The sequence below is a fragment of the Procambarus clarkii genome, chromosome 4, assembly GCF_040958095.1.
Source record: "Procambarus clarkii isolate CNS0578487 chromosome 4, FALCON_Pclarkii_2.0, whole genome shotgun sequence".
In the NCBI taxonomy this organism is placed as follows: domain Eukaryota; kingdom Metazoa; phylum Arthropoda; class Malacostraca; order Decapoda; family Cambaridae; genus Procambarus; species Procambarus clarkii.
Genome location: NC_091153.1, coordinates 21,068,748 through 21,089,263, shown reverse-complemented (window position 1 = coordinate 21,089,263; position 20,516 = coordinate 21,068,748). Strand labels below are relative to the sequence as shown.

General features: G+C 41.1%; 1 protein-coding gene across 1 annotated transcript in view; it reads right to left on the bottom strand.

Annotated features, from left to right (window-relative positions):
* LOC123751021 (uncharacterized) overlaps positions 1–18,841 on the bottom strand; it is a 78,672-nt gene extending 59,831 nt beyond the window's left edge. The window contains exon 1 of the mRNA XM_069333209.1: positions 18,683–18,841. The gene's annotated coding sequence lies outside the window, so the exon portion shown is untranslated. The remainder of the gene's footprint in view (positions 1–18,682) is intronic.
* Between the last annotated feature and the right edge of the window lie 1,675 nt (positions 18,842–20,516).

Sequence of the window (20,516 nt, the reverse complement as noted above, 5' to 3'; positions counted from 1 at the left end):
CAGCCTTACCTCTCACTATAGTATGATGTACACTGCCAGCCTTACCTCTCACTGCGGTATGTTGTACACTGTCAGCCTTACCTCTCACTGTAGAATGTTGTACACTGCCAGCCTTACCTCTCACTGTAGAATGTTGTACACTGCTAGCCTTACCTCTCACTGTAGAATGTTGTACACTGCCAGCCTTATCTCTCACTGTAGAATGTTGTACGCTGCCAGCCTTACCTCTCACTGCACTATGGTGTACACTGCCAGCCTTACCTCTCACTGTAGAATGTTGTACACTGCCAGCCTTACCTCTCACTGTAGAATGTTGTACACTGCCAGCCTTACCTCTCACTGTAGAATGTTGTACACTGCCAGCCTTACCTCTCACTGTAGAATGTTGTACACTGCCAGCCTTACCTCTCACTGCACTATGGTGTACACTGCCAGCCTTACCTCTCACTGCACTATGTTGTACACTGCCAGCCTTACCTCTCACTGTAGAATGTTGTACACTGCCAGCCTTACCTCTCACTGCATTATGTTGTACACTGCCAGCCTTACCTCTCACTGCACTATGTTGTAATTTCAATATTCTCCAAGTGAATATTATGAGGTATCTCTCGTTACAAGGAGTACAGTTTATGCCTCTAAGATAGTCGTAATAATGTACGTAAATCTGTGCTTCAGTGTGCGCATTAAAAGTTCTCTCTCAGGTTCTCTATCTATTTGTTAGATCATGTATCTCGCCTGAGTTGAAAGGAGATGTGAGGAGCGAACAGTGTTTCTTAAAATATAGTGATAGTGCTCTGAACAGTGTCATTATATTCTTGATCATTTTCATGGCAGTTGCTTTACTCACTAAAGTATTTACTCATTAAAATACCTGTTCTCTAAATATTAAGGCATCCAACAGAATTATTACAAGGTCTTTATCATTCCTTTATATAAAGGTCTACTTGAAACTTTTTGCCTGTTGAAGGCCTATGGTAGATCTTGCCTTCCGGAGTGATGGTAGGTCTGTGTTATTATGGTGATTATAGACTTATGGTTATAGAGTGAAGGTAACTCTATGATCTTAAGGTCAAGGAATTAATAGTAACTCTTTGCTCGTTGGGTGATGGTAGACCTATGTTTCTAGAAAGATGGCAGACTATAGATCTATTTGAATAGATCTATGGATATGATAGATCCTTGACACAGTGAATAATGAGATAAAAATAATCCATCTTTGACTAACTGATAACAAATTCAACCTTAATATTGACAAATATTGATTGGTAATAAAGTCATTAATCAAATTACCCTAAGAATAAACAATATACAAATTAGTAACAAATAAGATAGTAATTGCTAGGTGTATTCATTGAAAGCAAACTGCTTTTTGCTGTGTTCAGTGAACATAGCAAATCAAAATTCTAAAGCATTTGGCATTCTTTTTAAAATAAAAAATTACGTACCTCGCTCGGCTCTGGTAACACTTTATTACTGATTCATCTATCCTTATCTCACACATGGTATCTCTGTATCTGTTCTACTTCTCAACATTAACTACGACCTCTAATTACTCAATTCTAATCAGCAATTAAAACAGGAACAAACTCAAGCCCCAGACAACACTCGGCCTCTTACTTTAATCTTGAAATATTTTAGATATATTTTAGATTAGTCATTGTGTATCCTCTCAAGTGTACTGTATATACACCCTCTCAAGTGTACTGTATATACACCCTCTCAAGTGTACTGTATATACACCCTCTCAAGTGTACTGTATATACATCCTCTCAAGTGTACTGTATATACACCCTCTCAAGTGTACTGTATATACATCCTCTCAAGTGTACTGTATATACACCCTCTCAAGTGTACTGTATATACACCCTCTCAAGTGTACTGTATATACACCCTCTCAAGTGTACTGTATATACACCCTCTCAAGTGTACTGTATATACACCCTCTCAAGTGTACTGTATATACATCCTCTCAAGTGTACTGTATATACACCCTCTCAAGTGTACTGTATACACATAAAACTATGAAATACATTGCTAATACCGAACTTAAAAACATCCTAGAAAGTTATAACAGAACCAAAGGCCACCTCACTATAAGCAAGGGCCACCTCACTATAAGCAACGGCCACCTCACTATAAACAAATGCCACCTCACAATAAACAAAGGCCACCTCCCTATAAACAAATGCCACCTCACAATAAACAAAGGCCACTTCACTATAAACAACGGCCATTTCACTATAAACAAAGGCCACCTCACTATAAACAACGGCCACCTCACTATAAACAACGGCCACCTCACTATAAACAACGGCGCCTCACTATAAACAACAGCCACCTCACTATAAACAACAGCCACCTCACTATAAACAAAGGCCACCACACTATAAACAACGGCCACCTCACTATAAACAACGGCCACCTCACTATAAACAACTGCGCCTCACTATAAACAACAGCCACCTCACTATAAACAAATGCCACCTCACAATAAACAAAGGCCACTTCACTATAAACAACGGCCACCTCACTATAAACAAAGGCCACCTCACTATAAACAGAGGCCACCTCAGTATAAACAAAGGCCACCTCACTATAAACAACAGTTACCTCACTATAAACAAAGGCCACCTCACAATAAACAATGACCGCCTCATTATAACCAACGGCCACCTCACTATAAACAAAGGCCACCTCACTATAAACAAAGGCCACCTCACTACAAACAAAGGCCACCTCACTATAAATAAAGGCCACCTCACTATAAACAACGACCACCTCACTATAAACAAAGACCGCCTCATTATAAACAACGGCCACCTCACTATAAACAAAGGCCACCTCACTATATTCAACGGCCACCTCAATATAAGCAACGGCCACCTCACTATAAACAAAAGCCCCCTCACTATAAACAAAGGCCACCTCACTATAAACAAAGGCCACCTCACTATAAACAAAGGCCATCTAACTATAAACAAAGGCCACCTCACTATAAACAACGGCCACCTCACTATAAACAACGGCCACCTCACTATAAACAAAGGCAACCTCACTATAAACAACGGCCACCTCACTATAAACAAAGGCCACCTCACTATAAACAAAGGCCACCTCACTATAAACAACGGCCAACTCACTATAAACAAAGGCAACCTCACTATAAACAAAGGCCACCTCACTATAAACAAAGGCCACCTCACTATAAACAACGGCCACCTCACTATAAACAAACGCCATATAACTATAAACAAAGGCCACCTCACTATAAACAACAGTTACCTCCCTATAAACAAAGACCACCTCACTATAAACAAAGACCGCCACATTATTAACAACGGCCACCTCACTATAAACAAAGGCCACCTCACTATAAACAAAAGCCATCTCACTATAAACAAAGGCCACCTCACTACAAACAAAGACCACCTCACTACAAACAAAGACCACCTCACTATAAACCACGGCCACCTCACTATAAACAAAGGCCACCTTACTATATACAACGGCCACCTCACTATAAACAACGGCCACCTCACTATGAACAAAAGCCCCCCTCACTATAAACAACGGCCACCTCACTATAAACAAAGGCCACCTCACTATAAACAATGACCGCCTCATTATAACCAATGGCCACCTCACTATAAACAAAGGCCACCTCGCTATAAACAAAGGCCACCTCACTATAAACAAAGGCCACCTCACTACAAACAAAGGCCACCTCACTATAAATAAAGGCCACCTCACTATAAACAACGGCCACCTCACTATAAACAAAGACCGCCTCATTAAATACAACGGCCACCTCACTATAAACAAAGGCCACCTCACTATAAACAAAGGCCAACTCACTATAAACAATGACTGCATCATTATAACCAACGGCCACCTCACTATAAACAAAGGACACCTCACTATAAACAAAGGCCGCCTCACTATAAACAATGGCCACCTCACTATAAACAAAGGCCACCTCATTTTAAACAACGGCCACCTCACAATAAACAAAGGCCACCTCACTATAAACAAAGGCCACCTCACTTTAAACAAAGGCTACCTCCATATAAACAAAGGCCACCTCACTATCAACAACGGCCACCTCACTATAAACAACGGCCACCTCACTACAAACAAAGGCCACCTCACTATAAATAAAGGCCACCTCACTATAAACAACGGCCACCTCACTATAAACAAAGATCGCCTCATTATAAACAAGGGCCACCTCACTATACACAAAGGCCACCTCACTATATTCAATGGCCACCTCACTATAAACAACGGCCACCTCACTATAAATAAAAGCCCCCTCACTATAAACAAAGGCCACCTCACTATAAACAAAGGCCAACTCACTATAAACAATGACTGTATCATTATAACCAACGGCCACCTCACTATAAACAAAGGCCACCCAACTATAAACAAAAGCCACCTCACTATAAACAAAGACCACATCACTATAAACAAAGGCCACCTCACTATAAACAACGGCCACCTAACTATAAACAAAGGCCACCTCACTATAAACAAAGGCAACCTCACTATAAACAAAGGCCACCTCACTAAAAACAACGGCCACCTCACTATAAACAAAGGCCACCTCATTTTAAACAGCGGCCACCTCACAATAAACAAAGGCCACCTCACTGTAAACAAAGGCCACCTCACTGTAAACAAAGGCCACCTCACTAAAAACAAAGGCTACCTCCATATAAACAAAGGCCACCTCACTGTAAACAACGGCCACGTCACTATAAACAAAGGCCACCTCACTATAAACAAAGGCCACCTCACTATAAACAAATGCCACCTCACTATAAACAAAGGCCACCTCACTATAAACAAAGGCCACCTCACTATAAACAAAGGACCCCTCACTATAAACAAAGGCCACATCACTATTAACAAAGGCCACCTCACAATAAAAAAGACCACCTCACTATAAACAAAGGCCACCTCACTATAAACAAAGACCGCCTCATTAAAAACAACGGCCACCTCACTATAAACAAAGGCAACCTCACTATAAACAAAGGCCACCTCACTATAAACAAAGGCCACATCACTATAAACAACAGTTACCTCACTATAAACAAAGGCCACCTCACTATAAACAAAGAATGCCACACTATTAACAACAGCCACCTCACTATAAATAAAGGCCACCTCACTATAAACAAAGGCCACCTCACTACAATCAAAGGCCACCTCACTAAAAATAAAGGCCACCTCACTATAAACAACGGCCACCTCACTATAAACAAAGACTGCCTCATTATAAACAAAGGCCACCTCACTATAAACAATTGCTACCTCACTATATACAAAAGACCCCTCACTATAAACAAAGGCCACCTCAAAATAAAAAAGGTCACCTCACTATTAACAAAGGCCACCTCACAATAAAAAAACCACCTCACTATAAACAAAGGCCACCTCACTATAAACAACGGCCACCTCACGATAAACAACGGCCACCTCACTATAAGCAACGGCAACCACACTATAAACAAAGGCCACCTTACAATAAAAAAGACCACCTCACTATAAACAACGGCCACCTCAATATGAACAAAGGCCACCTCACTCTAAAAAACGGCCACCTCACTATAAACAAAGGCCACCTCACTATAAACAATGAACGCCTTATTATAACCAACGGCCACCTCACTATGAACAAAGGCCATCTCACTACAAACAAAGGCCACCTCACTATAAATAAAGGCCACCTCGCTATAAACAACGGCCACCTCACTATAAACAAAGACCGCCTCATTATAAACAACGGCCATCTCTCTATAAACAACGGCGCCTCACTATAAACAACAGCCACCTCACTATAAACAAATGCCACCTCACAATAAACAAAGGCCACCTCCCTATAAACAAATGCCACCTCACAACAAACAAAGGCCACTTCACTATAAACAACGGCCACCTCACTATAAACAAAGGCCACCTCAGTATAAACAAAGGCCACCTCAGTATAAACAAAGGCCACCTCACTATAAACAACAGTTACCTCACAATAAACAAAGGCAATTCTCTATAAACAACGGCCACCTCACTATAAACAAAGGCCACCTCACTATAAACAAAGGCCACCTCAGTATAAACAAAGGCCACCTCACTATAAACAACAGTTACCTCACTATAAACAAAGGCCACCTCACTACAAACAAAGGCCACCTCACTATAAATAAAGGCCACCTCACTATAAACAACGGCCACCTCACTATAAACAAAGACCGCCTCATTATAAACAACGGCCACCTCACTATAAACAAAGGCCACCTCACTATATTCAACGGCCACCTCAATGTAAGCAACGGCCACCTCACTATAAAAAAGCCCCCTCACTATAAACAAAGGCCACCTCACTATAAACAAAGGCCACCTCACTATAAACAAAGGCCATCTAACTATATACAAAGGCCACCTCACTATAAACAACAGCCACCTCACTATAAACAAAGACCACCACATTATTAACAACGGCCACCTCACTATAAACAAAGGCCACCTCACTATAAACAACGGCCACCTCACTATAAACAAAGGCAACCTCACTATAAACAACGGCCACCTCACTATAAACAAAGGCCACCTCACTATAAACAAAGGCCACCTCACTTTAATCAACGGCCACCTCACTATAAACAAAGGCAACCTCACTATAAACAAAGGCAACCTCACTATAAACAAAGGCCACCTCACTATATACAAAGGCCACCTCACTATAAACAACGGCCACGTCACTATAAACAAACGCCATCAAACTATAAACAAAGGCCACCTCACTATAAACAACAGTTACCTCCCTATAAACAATGGCCACCTCACTATAAACAAAGACCGCCACATTATTAACAACGGCCACCTCACTATAAACAAAGACCGCCTCATTATAACCAACGGCCACCTCACTATAAACAAAGGCCACCTTACTATAAACAAAGGCCACCTCACTATAAACAAAGGCCACATCACTACAAACAAAGGCCACCTCACTATAAATAAAGGCCACCTCACTATAAACAACGGCCACCTCACTATAAACAAAGACCGCCTCATTATAAACAACGGCCACCTAACTATAAACAAAGGCCACCTCACTATAAACAAAGGCCAACTCACTATAAACAATGACTGCATCATTATAACCAACGGCCACCTCACTATAAACAAAGGACACCTCACTATAAACAAAGGCCACCTCACTATAAACAATGGCCACCTCACTATAAACAAAGGCCACCTCATTTTAAACAGCGGCCACCTCACAATAAACAAAGGCCACCTCACTATAAACAAAGGCCACCTCACTTTAAAAAAGGCTACCTCCATATAAACAAAGGCCACCTCACTATCAACAACGTCCACCTCACTATAAACAACGGCCACCTCACTACAAACAAAGGCCACCTCACTATAAATAAAGGCCACCTCACTATAAACAACGGCCACCTCACTATAAACAAAGATCGCCTCATTATAAACAACGGCCACCTCACTATAATCAAAGGCCACCTCACTATATTCAATGGCCACCTCACTATAAACAACGGCCACCTCACTATAAATAAAAGCCCCCTCACTATAAACAAAGGCCACCTCACTATAAACAAAGGCCAACTCACTATAAACAATGACTGCATCATTATAACCAACGGCCACCTCACTATAAACAAAGGCCACCCAACTATAAACAAAAGCCACCTCACTATAAACAAAGACCACCTCACTATAAACAAAGGCCACCTCACTATAAACAAAGGCAACCTCACTATAAACAAAGGCCACCTCACTATAAACAACGGCCACCTCACTATAAACAAAGGCAACCTCACTATAAACAAAGGCCACCTCACTATAAACAACGGCCACCTCACTATAAACAAAGGTCACCTCATTTTAAACAGCGGCCACCTCACAATAAACAAAGGCCACCTCACTGTAAACAAAGGCCACCTCACTATAAACAAAGGCTACCTCCATATAAACAAAGGCAACCTCACTGTAAACAACGGCCACCTCACTATAAACAAAGGCCACCTCACTATAAACAAAGGCCACCTCACTATAAACAAATGCCACCTCACTATAAACAAAGGCCACCTCACTATAATCAATGGCCACCTCACTATAAACAAAGGATCCCTCACTATAAACAAAGGCCACGTCACTATTAACAAAGGCCACCTCACAATAATAAAGGCCACCTCACTATAAACAAAGGCCACCTCACTATAAACAAAGACCGCCTCATTAAAAACAACGGCCACCTCACTATAAACAAGGGCAACCTCACTATAAACAAAGGCCACCTCACTATAAACAAAGTCCACATCACAATAAACAACTGTTACCTCACTATAAACAAAGGCCACCTCACTATAAACAAAGTCCACATCACTATAAACAACAGTTACCTCACTATAAACAAAGGCCACCTCACTATAAACAAAGAACGCCACACTATTAACAACGGCCACCTCACTATAAACAAAGGCCACCTCACTATAAACAAAGGCCATCTCACTATAAACAAAGGCCACCTCACTATAAACAAAGGCCACCTCACTACAATCAAAGGCCACCTCACTAAAAATAAAGGCCTCCTCACTACAAACAACGGCCACCTCACTATAAACAAAGACTGCCTCATTATAAACACAGGCCACCTCACTATAAACAATTGCTACCTCACTATAAACAAAGGACCCCTCACTATAAACAAAGGCCACCTCAAAATAAAAAAGGTCACCTCACTATTTACAAAGGCCACCTTACAATAAAAAAACACCTCACTATAAACAAAGGCCCCCTTACAATAAAAAAGACCACCAAACTATAAACAAAGGCCACCTTACTATAAACAAAAGCCACCTCACTATAAACAACGTTCACCTCACTATAAACAAAGGCCGTCTCACTATAAACAACGGCCACCTCATTATAAACAAAGGCCACCTCACTATAAACAAAGGACACCTCACTATGAACAAAGGCCACCTCACTATAAACAAAGGACACCTCACTATAAACAAAGGCTACCTCACAATAAACAACGGCCACCTCACTATACACAACGGCCACCTCACTATGAACATCTGCGCCTCAGTATAAACAACGGTCACCTCGATATAAAAAATGCCACCTCATTATAAATAATGGTTATCTCATTATAAACAAAGGCCACCTCACTATAAACAAAGCCCACCTCACAATAAACAATGACCGCCTCCTTATAAACAACGCCCACCTCACTATAAACAAAGGCCACCTAACTATATTCAACGGCCACCTCACTATAAACAATGGCAACCTCACTATAAACAAAAGCCCCCTCACTATAAACAAAGGCCACCTCACTATAAAAAAGGCCACCTAACTATAAACAAAGGCCACCTCACTATAAACAAAGGCCATCTAACTATAAACAAAGGCCACCTCACTATAAACAAAGGCCACCTCACTATAAATAAAAGCCCCCTCAGTATAAACAAAGGCCACATCACTATAAACAAAGGCCAACTCACTATAAACAATGACTGCATCATTATAACCAACGGCCACCTCACTATAACCAACGGCCACCTAACTATAAACAAAGGTCACCTCTCCATAAAATAAGGCCATCTAACTATAAACAAAGGCCACCTCACTATAAACAACGGCCACCTAACTATAAACAACGGCCACCTCACTATAAACAAAGGCCACCTCACTATAAACAAAGGCCACCTCACTATAAACAAAGGCCACCTCACTATATACAACGGCCACCTCACTATAAACAACGGCCCCCTCACTATAAACAAAGGCCACCTCACTATAAACAAAGGTCACCTCACTATAAACAAAGGTCACCTCATTTTAAACAGCGGCCACCTCACAATAAACAAAGGCCACCTCACTATAAACAAAGGCCACCTCACTATAAACAAATGCTACCTCCATATAAACAAAGGCCACCTCACTATAAACAACGGCCACCTCACTATAAACAAAGGCCACCTCACTATAAACAAAGGACCCCTCACTATAAACAAAGGCCACGTCACTATTAACAAAGGCCACCTCACAATAAAAAAGACCACGTCACTATAAGCAAAGGCCACCTCACTATAAACAAAGGCCACCTCACTATAAACAAAGGCAACCTCACTATAAATAAAGCCCGCCTCACTATAAACAAAGGCAACCTCACTATAAACAAAGGCAACCTCACTATATACAACGGCCACATCACTATAAACAACAGTTACCTCACTATAAACAAAGGCCACCTCACTATAAACAAAGAACGCCACACTATTAACAACGGCCACGTCACTATAAACAAAGGCCACCTCACTATAAACAAAGGCCATCTCACTATAAACAAAGGCCACCTCACTTTAAACAAAAGGCCATCTCACTATAAACAAAGGCCACCTCACTATAAACAAAGGCCACCTCACTATATACAACGGCCACATCACTATAAACAACAGTTACCTCACTATAAACAAAGGCCACCTCACTATAAACAAAGAACGCCACACTATTAACAACGGCCACATCACTATAAACAAAGGCCACCTCACTATAAACAAAGGCCATCTCACTATAAACAAAGGCCACCTCACTATAAACAAAAGGCCATCTCACTATAAACAAAGGCCACCTCACTATAAACAAAGGCCACCTCACTAAAAATAAAGGCCACCTCACTATAAACAACGGCCACATCACTATAAACAAAGACTGCCTCATTATAAACAAAAGCCACCTCACTATAAACAAAGACCACCTCACTATAAACAAAGGCGACCTCACTATAAACAAAGGCCACCTCACTATAAACAACGGCCACCTCACGATAAACAACGGCCACCTCACTAAATGCAACGGCAACCACACTATAAACAAAGGCCACCTCCCTATAAACAAAGGCCACCTTACAATAAAAAAGACCACCTAACTATAAACAAAGGCCACCTTACTATAAACAAAAGCCACCTCACTATAAACAACGTCCACCTCACTATAAACAAAGGCCATCTCAGTATAAACAACGGCAACCTCACTATAAACAAAGGCCACCTCACTATAAACAACGGCCACCTCACTATAAACAAAGGCCGTCTCACTATAAACAACGGCCACCTCACTATAAACAAAGGACCCCTCACTATAAACAAAGGCTACCTCACAATAAACAACGGCCACCTCACTATACACAACGGCCACCTCACTATGAACAACAGCCACCTCACGATAAACATCTGTGCCTCACTATAAACAACGGTCACCTCACTATAAAAAATGCCACCTCATTATAAACAATGGTTATCTCATTATAAACAAAGGCCAACTCACTGTAAACAACGGCCCCCTCACTATAAACAAAGGCCAACTTACTGTAAACAACGGCCCCCTCACTATAAACAAAGGCCAACTCACTGTAAACAACGGCCCCCTCACTATAAACAAAGGCCAACTCACTACAAACAATGGCCACCTCACTATAAACAAATGCCACCTCACTATAAACAAAGGCAACCTCAAATAAACAACAGCCACCTCACTCTAAACAACGGCTACCTCACTATAAACAGAGGTCACCACACTATTAACAAAGACCTCCTCACTATAAACAAAGGCCACCTCACTATAAACAACAGCCACCTCACTATAAACAACGGCCACCTCACTATAAACAACGGCGCCTCACTATAAACAACGGCCACCTCACTATACACAACGGCCACCTCACTATAAACAACGGCCACCTCACTATAAACAAAGGCCTCCTCACTATAAAAGAGGCCACCTCACTATAAAAAACGGTGCCTCACTATAAACAACGGCCACCTCTCTATAAACAAAGGCCTCCTCACTATAAACAAATTTATATATGATATTCCAAGAATGCGACTTAATCAAAGGAGAAATGATCTGTATATCAAGGTTCTCAACATTTCAAATGTCCTCTTGCCATCGTCCAGAGTACCTACACTTACTGTAGTCTTTTGTCCTTTTTCCATAGTCCCAACACTGACTGTAGACTCTTTTTTCCGTCCTTCAAAGTACCTGTTACTATCAGTCACTCATCTGTTATTATCAGCCTCTTATCTATATATGTATAATTTATTTATCTTTATCAATGTCGTCAATCCCTTTGAGTGACCGTATATCTGTATCAGTCACTCATCTATGTCAATCACTCATTAATCTATGAGTTACTAATTGAAACATTTTGGTCAATCATCTATCCAAGTTAGTCACTTATCTATCCATATCAGTCAGACATCAATTCCTATTACTCATCTTTTGCTTTCAGTCACTCATCATTCCTTTTAGTTACTAATCAATACATATTTGTCATACTTTTCTTAAACATGTGAGTATAGAAGCAGACGACTGCTGACTCTTGTTAGCAGGGTGAGAGCTTTCCTGTTCTAAAGCTAATGGTAAGCCTTACCCACTAGTAATCCTTGAATACAACCCGCCAATCGTTTAACAACCAGGTACCCAATCTCCGCTAAGTGAACAGAGGCGTGCAGTTAAGGAATGGCACCTAGTCAATTCTCCCTGCCCAGAATATATATCTAGTCCTAATCGCTCCTATCCATATCAGTCAAATATCAATCCATATTGATTGCTCAACTACATAATCTAGACACTCATCTATCCCAATCAGTCACTCATCTGAGAATTCTAGAAGTGTCCAAAATGAGTGTTAAGGTAAGGTGTACCAATGCTGATGAAGTTACAAACAAAGCAGAGGAATTAAAAGAATATGTTAGTGAAAAAGAACCTGATATAATTCCAATCATGAAAACAAAAATAAAACTACATGAACTCGGATGCAATGTTCCCAGACGATACCAAGTAATAAGGAAGAAAAACAAAAAAAGACAGAGAGGTTAGTTGTACACTATGTGCTAGTTGTTCACATAGTAAAATTAAAGTTGAAAATTGAGGAAGTAGAAGATCGAAATATATATGGATACAAAGGCTCCATCACTGGGACACTGTTAACATAGCATGTATAGAATGACATAAGAGAAATGGGAGGAGATACAGCAAGTCTACTGGACCTGATCTTAACGTAGCATGTACAGGATGACACAAGAGAAAGGGGCGGAGATACACTCAGAATGAAGAAAACATCGAGAATTTGGTTAATTAAACACCACTAGAAGACATTCTTACTCCTTTATTATTTGCCGACGATACTACCCCTGATCTACTTAGACCCAACCCACACACTTTAAATAATGTTGAAACAATGAACTAAAAAAAAGTTCACTTATGGATGTCAATCAACAAACTCACACAAAACATAGAAAAGACCTATTACATCTTATTTGGAAGCAAATCAACAAATACAATTCAGCTTCAGATAGGCAATGTTAACTTCAGCAATAAAAATGATAGAAAGTTCCTTGGCCTATACGTAGACAAGAGACTCAACTTTGGCACCCACATACAACACATAACCAAAAAAGTCTCAAAAACTGTCGGTTTACTCGCTAAAATCAGATATTATGTTTCTTACTTTGCTCTCCTTTCATTATACTACACGCTAATCTATTCCTATCTTACATACGGTATCTGTGCATGGGGTTCTACCACTGCAAATTACCTCAAGCCCATCATCACCCATTAAAAATTTGCTATCAGAAAAATAACAAACTCTGTTTTCAGACAAACACACAGCCCCTCTGTTGAAATATCTAAACATGCTAAACATACTTACACCACTCATTCTCTTATGCTGTTTACATGTACAAAACATTGTTCCTGTGTTGAGGTTATCCTGAGATGATTTTGGGGCTTAGCATCCCTGCGGTCCGGTAATGATAATTCCTCCTTTTTGTTACACATCCCCAGGAAGCAGCCTGTACCAGGTGTCTAACTCCAAGGTACCTATTTACTGCTAGGTGAACAGGTACATCAGGGTGAAAGAAACTCTGCCTATTTGTTTCCGCATCCACCGGGGATCGAACCCGGAATCTTAGAGCGCTTTCCATTCTGCTGTCAGGCCCCCCAGTTGCCAGACCGCAGGCCCCTCAGCTGCCAGGTCTCCACTCTGGCTGTCAGGTCCTAAATGCAAACACTGTTCTGAAACTCTTCCTGGACAGATGTAATAGAACCCATAATCTCCACACCAGAAATAAATATCTCTTTGATATCCCCAGAGTCAAACTAAATTTGTGTTAACTCTATGGAAATAAAGGGAACTAGTCTATGGAACTCACTCCCTAACGAATTAAAAAGCTGTCCGACCTATGCCTTATTCAAAGTAAAACCAGCAAGTACTTAATTTCGTCCTCATAGTTTCTTACCTAGTGCTTCAAACTCACATTGTGTAACCCAATCCCCCCAATATTTTTGCCTAAGACATGCAATTTCACCATTGCAATCATTGCTATCAACCTACAGCATAGTTGTTATGTTGAACTCAAATTATGCTATAATGTACCATTTAATAATCAAATATTTCTACAATGTACCTATTAATAATTTTAATAGTCTTCAAATGTTTCAACAATGTACCTATTAATATTCTTCAAATATTCCTACAATGTACCTATCAATATTCTTCAAATTTTGCTACAAATTACCTGCTTATAACTCCCTTTTTGATTACGGACGAAACGCTATGCATGTTAGCGGTTTTGTAAGAATATAAAAACATCAATGTTATGTACTCTCACAAACATAATGTACCTCGCTGTATATATATAAATAAATAAATATATAAAGCAATGTATCACCATGCATATTAAATGAAGCAGCGAATGTCCTCAGCATACCTCTAGCACTGATATTGAATGATTCAATTGCAAAGCAAGCTGATTGAAGAAGACAAATGTAGCACCAATTTACAAGAATGAGATATGGAGGCGTCACAACTACAGACCAATATCACTCATAAGCATTTTCTGCAAAGTACTCAAAATAATAATATGAACATGACTAGTTATCCACTTAGAGAGAAGTATATATGTAAACAAACATGTTAATGTTTTAGGGAGAGGAATTCATGCTTATTGGACCTTCAGAATTTCTATGATAAAGTACGAAAATAAAGCAGGACAGAGAAAGTGAAATATTGCATATTTCTGTACTACCAAAAAGCATTTGACACAGTACCACATAAGAGATTATTACATAAAGATGAGAGGCTAGTGGAAGCAAGTGGAAGAGCACTGATATGGGGTAAACGAATACCTAACAGACAGAAGTAAAAGATTCACAGTGACGGGGGAGAAGTCGGACTGGCATAGGGCAATTCGAGGATCTCGTTTATGTTAATGACTTATCTACAGGAGATGAGTTCTCTATGTCGATGTTTGCAGACAATTGCAAATTTATGAGAAAACTAGAGGCAGATAAGGATTGAAAAGATTAAGATGACTTAAGCAAGAAGGCAGAGTTGGTATGAAAAATGACTTCTGGATTTCAACACGAACAAAGGTGATGAAAATGAGACCAAAAGGACAGTACACGATAAAGGGGGAAACTACTTCCCAATAACGACTAGAGAAGACCAGCTTGTCGGAAAATCCGACACCATTTACTAATGTCAATTCAACAGGCAGATAATATTGCTGCCATTATATAAACAAGTTAACCCATAGAAAATGTAGCTTGTAGTGGAATTTTCCGTCAATAAAAAACGGGATATCATTGCCACATACTATTATAAATTCACCATCTATTGTGTTGGGAATTATTATTAAATATATTAGTCTTTGGACTTTACCATCATAAAAATATCACATATAAATTAACTTAATTATCAGTATCAAAATAAAGTAAATGTGACCCTTCTATCAGTTACTGATATCTGGACAAAGTAGGCTAGGCATCAGTGAGGTAGGAGAGGTCAGCCATTGTTGTTAAGACCAGAGGCGCAGGGAGCAAATTCGGCTCCTATAATTTCTCTTGGACGAAGTGTGGAGGAGATCAGAGTGGTGGTCTTCCATCATCAACACACTGTCAACATAATCAAGGGAAGTGTTCTACCGAAACCCGTTTATCTAATCATTTTTGGCCATTAATGTTAGGTAGATATTGGGCAAACCGGTTAGAATGCGAACTCGCCTCATACTAAAGGTAATTAAGCCTTGGTCCTTATCATATATAATATACAGTGTTTTCTCTGATATAGCTGTCATATATTAGGATTCTGGCTTTACAGCTAGCTCCCTTTGACAGGTCAAGAAGAGGAAGCAAGCTTGGTATATCAGTTACCAGGGTGATGGAAGCTAGCATCAATCGATGATAATTTGGTGGCTACATCCTAGTGATACCTGGTGGACTAAGCCTGCTGTACAATAAGATAAGGAACCTCCTCAATGTATACTAATATATGTAGTTAATACTGTAGTTTGATTGGCTACATATATATAAATTAAATATAAACCCCCTCCCTAATGTGTATGGATCGATTTGTGAGATTATTGCGGAAATACAGTCCACTTATCATCATACAAATTGCTATCGAATTATATAAATTAACGTAAATATAAATTATATATAAATTCACATAAATTAAATAAATATAAATCTCACAGGTCGGTTCCCACACAGCTAGTGGACCTAGCAACAAGCCTAACTCCAGATGCACATATATAGGATAACATCGGTACCATACTCTACGCTACCAAAACTCACAACATCGTTCAGGAACCTTAACAAGGAGGTATTTAGACCTCTACACTGCCTACATGAGACCAGACTTAACAAGGAGGTATTTAGACCTCTACACTGCTTACATGAGACCAGACTTAACAAGGAGGTATTTAGACCTCTACACTGCCTACATGAGACCAGACTTAACAAGGAGGTATTTAGACCTCTTCACTGCCTACATGAGACCAGACTTAACAAGGAGGTATTTAGACCTCTTCACTGCCTACATGAGACCAGACTTAACAAGGAGGTATTTAGACCTCTTCACTGCCTACATGAGACCAGACTTGGAGTATGTCGCCTCAGAGTCAAGACCCTTCTCAGTTGACATATAAGAACAATGTAAAAGGTTAAATTTTTGTGCATTTCGAGACGTTTGAACAGGTTCCTTTACTTTTAATGCCTCTGTTTCGCCTCTGTGACTCAACCGACAACAGCTCCCTTTAGGCGGCTGTTGTCGGTTGAACATAAGTAGACTGGAAAACAATTGTTCAAATAACAAAGATCTGACTACCACTGGACTCAAAATGCCTGCCAGTAACCCAACTCTTTGTGACAGTAGTTCTGTGACAGGTATTTTGAGTCCTATTGAAGTCAGATCTCTATTCTATGAGATGTGTATTTGGAGTGACATTGATCCGGAACACCACTGATTCTCTTGCTGTAGCATGATAATGATGTACAAATATCTATTATTTAATGGAATGATTAATATATATTTTATAAACTTCCGTTTTCTCATCAAATAGTTGTGATATAAATTGTGCCAATATTAGCCTTACCACCCTAATGGTAAACCACACATTGTGTTGTGCCAATATCAGCCTTACCACCCTAATGGTAAACCACACATTGTGTTGTGCCAATATCAGCCTTACCACCCTAATGGTAACCCACACATTGTGTTGTGCCAATATCAGCCTTACCGCCCTAATGGTAACCCACACATTGTGTTGTGTCAATATCAGCCTTACCGCCCTAATGGTAAACCACACATTGTGTTGTGCCAATATTAGCCTTACCACCCTAATGGTAAACCACACATTGTGTTGTGTCAATATTAGCCTTACCACCCTAATGGTAAACCACACATTGTGTTGTGTCAATATCAGCCTTACCGCTCTAATGGTAAACCACACATTGTGTTGTGTCAATATCAGCCTTACCACCCTAATGGTAAACCACACATTGTGTTGTGTCAATATCAGCCTTACCGCTCTAATGGTAAACCACACATTGTGTTGTGCCAATATTAGCCTTACCGCCCTAATGGTAAACCACACATTGTGTTGTGCCAATATCAGCCTTACCGCCCTAATGGTAAACCACACATTGTGTTGTGCCAATATCAGCCTTACCGCTCTAATGGTAAACCACACATTGTGTTGTGTCAATATATTATCACACTTCAAATTGTAATCAACAATATCAATTACATCGACCCTTATTTTTTGCCATAAATGTAAGTGTGTTTTAGAGTGAGTGGTAAACACCCGTTTAGTCCAGCCAGTATTGCAATGATTTGTAATATTTGTTACACATAAAGTTTCTGATGCTGATACTGACAATGTCTACGTTGCTCTGCTGGTAGTGTGACTCTCTGATGTAATTATGTGGTGGAATTTTTATGTAAAATCCCAATTATAGGATACCCAACCACTTGGGCTGGAAGGTAGAACGACGGTCACGCTTCATGCAGGTCGGCGTTCAATCCCAGACCGTCCAAGTGGTTGGGCCCAATTCCTTCTCCCCCCCCCCGTCCCCTCCCAAATCCTTATCCTGACTACATCCTAGTGCTATATAGTCGTAATGGCTTGGCGCTTTCTTCTCATAGCTCCCTTCCCTTCCCAATTATAAATGTACACACATTTATGAATAAAACTTTTAACTGATTGATGTGTTGACTACTGTCCCCTAACACCTAAACTAAACTAAACTGTCCCCTAACCTAAAGTCGCACCATTAAGGAGTGTCTCACCTTGAGGTCTCTCCCGTAGTGAGGAGCGTAGAGGGAGGGAAGTCTTCTCCAGCCTCAGGACACCACAGGAATAAACAAACTGGGACCACCGGAGCCCTGCGCCTCCACTTTGTTTTATAAACAAACACATTCTGATGAGGTTGCCATCAGGCCCGGGTGTAGCGAGGATAGATACAGTGAGCGCCAACACTAACATGCGCACTCGTCTACACTACTGGCATTGTAATGGGTATAGTTATGCTACGTGTTGTTGTTGATCAAGTAAACAAACTACCACAGTTTCAAGGGTGTTATTCAGCGATAATGAAGTACTTGGTGGAACACGGGGAAGTCCAGGCACGGGTTTCCCTTCCACTCTCACAGACAGGCTTGCCAACACTCTCACTGGCAGGCTTGCCAACACTCCCACAGGCAGGCTTGCCAACACTCTCACTGGCAGGCTTGCCAACACTCTCACTGGCAGGCTTGCCAACACTCCCACTGGCAGGCTTGCTAACACTCTCACTGGCAGGCTTGCTAACACTCTCACTAGCAGGCTTGCTAACACTCTCACTGGCAGGCTTGCTAACACTCTCACTGGCAGGCTTGCCAACACTCCCACTGGCAGGCTTGCTAACACTCTCACTAGCAGGCTTGCTAACACTCACTAGCAGGCTTGCTAACACTCTCACTAGCAGGCTTGCTAACACTCTCACTGGCAGGCTTGCCAACACTCCCACTGGCAGGCTTGCTAACACTCTCACTGGCAGGCTTGCTAACACACTCACTGGCAGGCTTGCCAACACTCTCACTAGCAGGCTTGCTAACACTCTCACTAGCAGGCTTGCCAACACTCTCACTAGCAGGCTTGCCAACACTCTCACTAGCAGGCTTGCCAACACTCTCACTAGCAGGCTTGCTAACACACTCACTGGCAGGCTTGCTAATACTCTCACTGGCAGGCTTGCCAACACTCCCACTGGCAGGCTTGCTAACACTCTCACTAGCAGGCTTGCTAACACTCTCACTAGCAGGCTTGCTAACACTCACTAGCAGGCTTGCCAACACTCTCACTGGCAGGCTTGCCAACACTCCCACTGGCAGGCTTGCTAACACTCTCACTGGCAGGCTTGCCAACACTCTCACTGCCAGGCTTGCCAACACTCTCACTGGCAGGCAGGCTAACACTCTCACTAGCACGCTTGCCAATACTGTCACTTGCAGGCTTGCCAACATTCTCACAGCCAGACTTGCCAACACTCTTTACTCGCAGGTTTGCTAATATTCTCACTGTCATCAGCCCAATGCCAATAGACGGAAACTGTCCTTCAATGTTAGGGGAAGTGAAAACCTTAGTGTCCTGGGTGATGAACAGCCAACTCACCTCAGAGGAGGAAAATTGGACTATGCTCTTCTGATGAATGCACAGGACACGGACGCCAGTACACACATTGTGCACAGTTTATGTAGTGACCACTGGGCACTGATTACCACCGTCGACATGAGCAAGAGAGGGAAAGGGACAAATAAAAGAAAAAAGGTTATTACTCGGGGCAGATATGAGGCCGCACTTCATAAACAAGATGAGTGAATGGTTCACGGAATATCAAATCTCAGAAGACACTAATAAATTTGTTGATGACCTTAATAACTAAATTGAGAGCTGTCCTAGAACTCCGCGCCGTGCGACTGGGCGAAGTAACCCTCTAAAGAAGAAAATAAACTGGTATGAGAACGATTACATAAAGATGCTCAAAGCAAATATAAGGAGCATGAGTAGAGAGTATCGGAGACATCCCACTGAAAGTAACCAAGAGCTGTTTAAAACTGTGTGTCAAGTAGCCAGGGAAGAGAA